This window comes from Bombina bombina, chromosome 4, assembly GCF_027579735.1.
Source record: "Bombina bombina isolate aBomBom1 chromosome 4, aBomBom1.pri, whole genome shotgun sequence".
Taxonomy (NCBI): Eukaryota; Metazoa; Chordata; class Amphibia; order Anura; family Bombinatoridae; genus Bombina; species Bombina bombina.
In genome coordinates, this window is record NC_069502.1 from 802,030,802 (window position 1) to 802,038,499 (window position 7,698).

Here is a 7,698-nt window from a genome sequence, read left to right on the forward strand (position 1 = left end):
CTAATCTGCCGACCCCGCTATCGCTGACCCCTGCATATTATTTTTAACCCCTAATCTGCCGCTCCGTTCACCGCCGCCACCTACGTTATCCCTATGTACCCCTAATCTGCTGCCCCTAACACCGCCGACCCCTATATTATATTTATTAACCCCTAATCTGCCGCCCCCAACCTACACTTATTAACCCCTAATCTGCCGATCGGACCTCACCGCTACTATAATAAAGTTATTAACCCCTAATCCGCCTCACTCCCGCCTCAATAACCCTATATAAATAGTATTAACCCCTAATCTGCCCTCCCTAACATTGCCGACACTTAACTTCAAGTATTAACCCCTAATCTGCCAACCGGACCCCACCGCTACTCTAATAAATTTCTTAACCCCTAAAGCTAAGTCTAACCCTAACACTAACACCCCCCTAAGTTAAATATAATTTTTATCTAACAAAATAAATTAACTCTTATTAAATAAATTATTCCTATTTAAAGCTAAATACTTACCTATAAAATGAACCCTAATATAGCTACAACATAAATTATAATTATATTGTAGCTATTTTAGGATTTATATTTATTTTACAGGTAATTTTGAATTTATTTTAACCAGGTACAATAGCTATTAAATAGTTAATAACTATTTAATAGCTACCTAGTTAAAATAATTACAAAATTAACAGTAAAATAAATCCTAACCTAAGTTACAATTAAACCTAACACTACACTATCAATAAATTCATTAAATAAAATACATACAATTATCTACAATTAAACCTAACACTACACTATCAATAAATTAATTACATAAAATAACTACAAATAAATACAATTAAATAAACTAACTAAAGTACAAAAAATAAAAAAGAACTAAGTTACAAAAAATAAAAAAATAATTTACAAACATTAGAAAAATATTACAACAATTTTAAGCTAATTACACCTACTCTAAGCCCCCTAATAAAATAACAAAGCCCCCCAAAATAAAAAAATTCCCTACCCTATTCTAAAATAAAAATAGAAAAGCTCTTTTACCTTACCAGCCCTTAAAAGTGCCTTTTGTGGGGCATGCCCCAAAGAATTCTGCTCTTTTGCCTGTAAAAAAAAACATACAATACCCCCCCAACATTACAACCCACCACCCACATACCCCTAATCTAACCCAAACCCCCCTTAAATAAACCTAACACTAAGCCCCTGAAGATCTCCCTACCTTATCTTCACCACGCCGGGTATCACCGATCGGTCCAGAAGAGGCTCCGAAGTCTTCATCCAAGCCCAAGCGGGGGCTGAAGAGATCCATCATCGGGCTGAAGAGGTCCATCATCGGGCTGAAGTCTTGATCTAAGCGGCAGCTGAAGAGGTCCATCATCGGGCAGAAGTCTTCATCCTATCCGGGCAGAAGAGAACATCCGGACCGGTAGACATCTTCATCCAAGCGGCATCTTCTATCTTCATCCATCCGGAGCGGGGACATCTTCTTCCAGCCGACGCGGATCCATCCTCTTCTACCGACGCCTACTCGCCGAATGACGGTTCTTTTAAATGACGTCATCCAAGATGGCGTCCCTCGAATTCCGATTGGCTGTAAGGATTCTATCAGCCAATTGGAATTAAGGTAGGAAAATTCTGATTGGCTGATGGAATCAGCCAATCAGATTGAGCTTGCATTCTATTTGCTGTTCCGATCAGCCAATAGAATGCGAGCTCAATCTGATTGGATCAGCCAATCGGATTGAACTTGAATCTGATTGGCTGATTCCATCAGCCAATCAGAATTTTCCTACCTTAATTCCGATTGGCTGATAGAATCCTGGTAAGGTAAAAGAGCTTTTCTATTTTTATTTTAGAATAGGGTAGGGAATTTTTTTATTTTGGGGGGCTTTGTTATTTTATTAGGGGGCTTAGAGTAGGTGTAATTAGCTTAAAATTGTTGTAATATTTTTCTAATGTTTGTAAATTATTTTTTTATTTTTTGTAACTTAGTTCTTTTTTATTTTTTGTACTTTAGTTAGTTTATTTAATTGTATTTATTTGTAGGTATTTTATGTAATTAATTTATTGATAGTGTAGTGTTAGGTTTAATTGTAGATAATTGTAGGTATTTTATTTAATTAATTTATTGATAGTGTAGTGTTAGGTTTAATTGTAACTTAGGTTAGGATTTATTTTACTGTTAATTTTGTAATTATTTTAACTAGGTAGCTATTAAATAGTTATTAATTATTTAATAGCTATTGTACCTGGTTAAAATAAATACAAAGTTACCTGTAAAATAAATATAAATCCTAAAATAGCTACAATATAATTATAATTTATATTGTAGCTATATTAGGGTTTATTTTATAGGTAAGTATTTAGCTTTAAATAGGAATAATTTATTTAATAAGAGTTAATTTATTTCGTTAGATAAAAATTATATTTAACTTAGGGGGGTGTTAGTGTTAGGGTTAGACTTAGCTTTAGGGGTTAATCAATTTATTAGAGTAGCGGTGGGGTCCGGTCGGCAGATTAGGGGTTAATACTTGAAGTTAAGTGTCGGCGATGTTAGGGAGGGCAGATTAGGGGTTAATACTATTTATTATAGGGTTGAGGCAGGAGTGAGGCGGATTAGGGGTTAATAACTTTATTATAGTAGCGGTGAGGTCCGGTCGGCAGATTAGGAGTTAATAATTGTAGGTAGGTGGCGGCGACGTTGGGGGCTGCAGATTAGGGGTTAATAAATATAATATAGGGGTCAGCGGTGTTAGGGGCAGCAGATTAGGGGTACATAGGGATAACGTAGGTTGCGGCGGTGTGCGGTCGGCAGATTAGGGGTTAAAAAAATGTATTAGAGTGGCGGTGATGTGGTGGGGGCCTCGGTTTAGGGGTACATAGGTAGTTTATGGGTGTTAGTGTACTTTAGAGCACAGTAGTTAAGAGCTTTATGAACCGGCGTTAGCCCAGAAAGCTCTTAACTCCTGGCTTTTTGCTGCGGCTGGAGTCTTGTCGTTAGATTTCTAACGCTCACTTCAGCCAAGACTCTAAATACCGGCGTTAGGAAGATCCCATTGAAAAGATAGGATACGCAAATGGCGTAGGGGGATCTGCGGTATGGAAAAGTCGCGGCTGCAAAGTGAGCGTTATACCTTTACCTACACGACTCTAAATACCAGCGGTAGCCCAAAACCAGCGTTAGGAGCCCCTAAAGCTGGTTTTGACAGCTTACGCCAAACTCTAAATCTAGGCGTTGGTTATGTAAAAGTATAGTGGAGAAGGACAGGCGGCACTCCAGGGTAAGAATTTAAAAAATCTTCCTATGATTAAGTGCCGCAGGGCACGAAACATGTAAGGTCTCCTCCTCCTCCACTATATGTTTACAACATGAGTGTTGTCATTCCAAGTGCTGGCACCGCTCCAACACGGACCCATTACCCGCTTTCTCTACTCTGAAGTGATTGTTTGTTCCTCCGTGTGACGTGGACTGAGCGACGACGCCCCCCTCTCACTACTATGTAAAAGTATAGACTGGATTCTAGAGCTTTTCACAAATTATTTGTGCCAAACATGATTTATTTAAAGGGACAGTCTACACCAGAATTGTTATTGTTTTGAAAGATAGATAATCCCTTTATTACCCATTCCCCAGTTTTGCATAACCAACACAGTTGTATTTATATATTTTTTACCTCTGTGATTATCTTGTATCTAAGCCTGTGCAAACTGCCCCTTTATTTCAGTTCTTTTGACAGACTTGCAGTTTAGCCAATCAGTGATGGCTCCCAGGTAACTTCACGTGCATGAGCACAGTGTTATCTATATGAAACACATGAACTAACACCCTCTAGTGGTGAAAAACCTGTTAAAATGCATTCTTAAGAGGCGGCCTTCAAGGCCTAAGAAATTTGCATATGAACCTCCTAGGTTAAGCTTTCAACTAAGAATACCAAGAGAACAAAGCAAAATTGGTGATAAAAGTAAATTGGAAAATGGTTTAAAATTACATGCCCTATCTGAATCATGAAAGTTTATTTTGGACTAGACTGTCCCTTTAACAGTGGGTTGGCACTGTGCATGCAAGCAGGGGCTATATAGAACAGTGGCTGTACCATTATTATCTGACCTTTCCCAGAATATAGTACTTAGGTGTTTGTGTGTTCCTTTGTAAAGTTATGGTTAAGGATTTTATTTGTAAATATGCAACTAAAGATTATTGATCTTCTGAAGTGATCGCATTATTAGTGTGATCTCATAGTATTGTGCATGGTAGAATTTGCAAATCTAGGGCATAGAAAGTTGTTATAGAATTTTAATTACTTTTAGTGTTTTGCTAGAATGTAGGGCCTAGATTTGGAGTTTGGCGGTAGCCGTGAAAACCAGCGTTAGAGGCTCCTAACGCTGGTTTTAGGCTAACTCCAGTATTTGGAGTCACTCAAAAAAGGGTCTAACGCTCACTTTTCAGCCGCGACTTTTCCATACCGCAGATCCCCTTACGTCAATTGCGTATCCTATCTTTTCAATGGGATCTTTCTAACTCCGGTATTTAGAGTCGTGGCTGAAGTGAGCGTTAGAAATCTAACGACAAAACTCCAGCCGCAGAAAAAAGTCAGTAGTTAAGAGCTTTCTGGGCTAACGCCGGTTCATAAAGCTCTTAACTACTGTGCTCTAAAGTACACTAACACCCATAAACTACCTATGTACCCCTAAACCGATGTCCCCCCACATCGCCGCCACTCGATTTATTTTTTTTAACCCCTAATCTGCCGACCGCAAAGCGCCGCCAGCTAAGTTATCCCTATGTACCCCTAATCTGCTGCCCCTAACACCGCCGACCCCTGTATTATATTTATTAACCCCTAACCTGCCCCCACAACGTCGCCGCCAGCTACCTACAATAATTAACCCCTAATCTGCCGACCGCAAAGCGCCGCCACCTACATTATAGCTATGTACCCCTAATCTGCTGCCCCTAACACCGCCGACCCCTATATTATATTTATTAACCCCTAATCTGCCGCCCACAACGTCGCCTCCACCTGCCTACACTTATTAACCCCTAATCTGCCGACCGGACCGCACCGCTATTATAATAAAGTTATTAACCCCTAATCCGCCTCACTAACCCTATAATAAATAGTATTAACCCCTAATCTGCCCTCCCTAACATCGCCGACACCTAACTTCAAACATTAACCCCTAATCTGCCGACCGGAGCTCACCGCTATTCTAATAAATGTATTAACCCCTAAAGCTAAGTCTAACCCTAACACTAACACCCCCCTAAGTTAAATATAATTTAAATCTAACGAAATTAATTAACTCTTATTAAATAAATTATTCCTATTTAAAGCTAAATACTTACCTGTAAAATAAATCCTAATATAGCTACAATATAAATTATCATTACATTGTAGCTATTTTAGGATTTATATTTATTTTACAGGCAACTTTGTAATTATTTTAACCAGGTACAATAGCTATTAAATAGTTAAGAACTATTTAATAGCTACCTAGTTAAAATAATTACAAATTTACCTGTAAAATAAATCCTAACCTAAGTTACAATTAAACCTAACACTACACTAGCAATAAATAAATTAAATAAAATACCTACAATTACTTACAATTAAACCTAACACTACACTATCAATACATTAATTAAATACAATATGTACAAATAACTGCAATGAAATAAACTAACTAAAGTACAAAAAATAAAAAAGAACTAAGTTACAAAAAATAAAAAAATATTTACAAACATAAGAAAAATATTACAACAATTTTAAACTAATTACACCTACTCTAAGCCCCCTAATAAAATAACAAAGACCCCCAAAATAAAAAATGCCCTACCCTATTCTAAATTACTAAAGTTCAAAGCTCTTTTACCTTACCAGCCCTGAACAGGGCCCTTTGCGGGGCATGCCCCAAGAAGTTCAGCTCTTTTTCCTGTAAAAAAAAACATACAATACCCCCCCCAACATTACAACCCACCACCCACATACCCCTAATCTAACCCAAACCCCCCTTAAATAAACCTAACACTAAGCCCCTGAAGATCATCCTACCTTGTCTTCACCTCACCAGGTATCACCGATCCGTCCTGGCTCCAAAATCTTCATCCAACCCAAGCGGGGGCTGGCGATCCATCATCCGGTGGCTGAAGAGGTCCAGAAGAGGCTCCAAAGTCTTCATCCTATCCGGGAAGAAGAGTAGATCCGGACCGGCAACCATCATCTTCCAAGCGGCATCTTCTATCTTCATCCGATGAGGACCGGCTCCATCCTGAAGACCTCCGACGCGGACCCATCTTCATCCGGCGACGTCCAACTGAAGAATGACGGTTCCTTTAAGGGACGTCATCCAAGATGGCGTCCCTCGAATTCCGATTGGCTGATAGGATTCTATCAGCCAATCGGAATTAAGGTAGGAATATTCTGATTGGCTGATGGAATCAGCCAATCAGAATCAAGTTCAATACGATTGGCTGATCCAATCAGCCAATCAGATTGAGCTCGCATTCTATTGGCTGTTCCGATCAGCCAATAGAATGCGAGCTCAATCTGATTGGCTGATTGGATCAGCCAATCGTATTGAACTTGATTCTGATTGGCTGATTCCATCAGCCAATCAGAATATTCCTACCTTAATTCCGATTGGCTGATAGAATCCTATCAGCCAATCGGAATTCGAGGGACGCCATCTTGGATGACGTCCCTTAAAGGAACCTTCATTCTTCAGTTGGACGTCGCCGGATGAAGATGGGTCCGCGTCGGAGGTCTTCAGGATGGAGCCGGTCCTCATCGGATAAAGATAGAAGATGCCGCTTGGAAGATGATGGTTGCTGGTCCGGATCTACTCTTCTTCCCGGATAGGATGAAGACTTTGGAGCCTCTTCTGGACCTCTTCAGCCACCGGATAATGGATCGCCAGCCCCCGCTTGGGTTGGATGAAGATTTTGGAGCCAGGACGGATCGGTGATACCTGGTGAGGTGAAGACAAGGTAGGATGATCTTCAGGGGCTTAGTGTTAGGTTTATTTAAGGGGGGTTTGGGTTAGATTAGGGGTATGTGGGTGGTGGGTTGTAATGTTGGGGGGGGGTATTGTATGGTTTTTTTTTACAGGAAAAAGAGCTTAACTTCTTGGGGCATGCCCCGCAAAGGGCCCTGTTCAGGGCTGGTAAGGTAAAAGAGCTTTGAACTTTAGTAATTTAGAATAGGGTAGGGCATTTTTTATTTTGGGGGTCTTTGTTATTTTATTAGGGGGCTTAGAGTAGGTGTAATTAGTTTAAAATTGTTGTAATATTTTTCTTATGTTTGTAAATATTTTTTTATTTTTTGTAACTTAGTTCTTTTTTATTTTTTGTACTTTAGTTAGTTTATTTCATTGTAGTTATTTGTACATATTGTATTTAATTAATGTATTGATAGTGTAGTGTTAGGTTTAATTGTAGGTAATTGTAGGTATTTTATTTAATTAATTTAATGATAGTATAGTGTTAGGTTTAATTGTAACTTAGGTTAGGATTTATTTTACAGGTAATTTTGTAATTATTTTAACTAGGTAACTATTAAATATTTCTTAACTATTTAATAGCTAATGTACCTGGTTAAAATAATTACAAAGTTGCCTGTAAAATAAATATTAATCCTAAAATAGCTACAATGTAATTATAATTTATATTGTAGCTATATTAGGATTTATTTTACAGGTAAGTATTTAG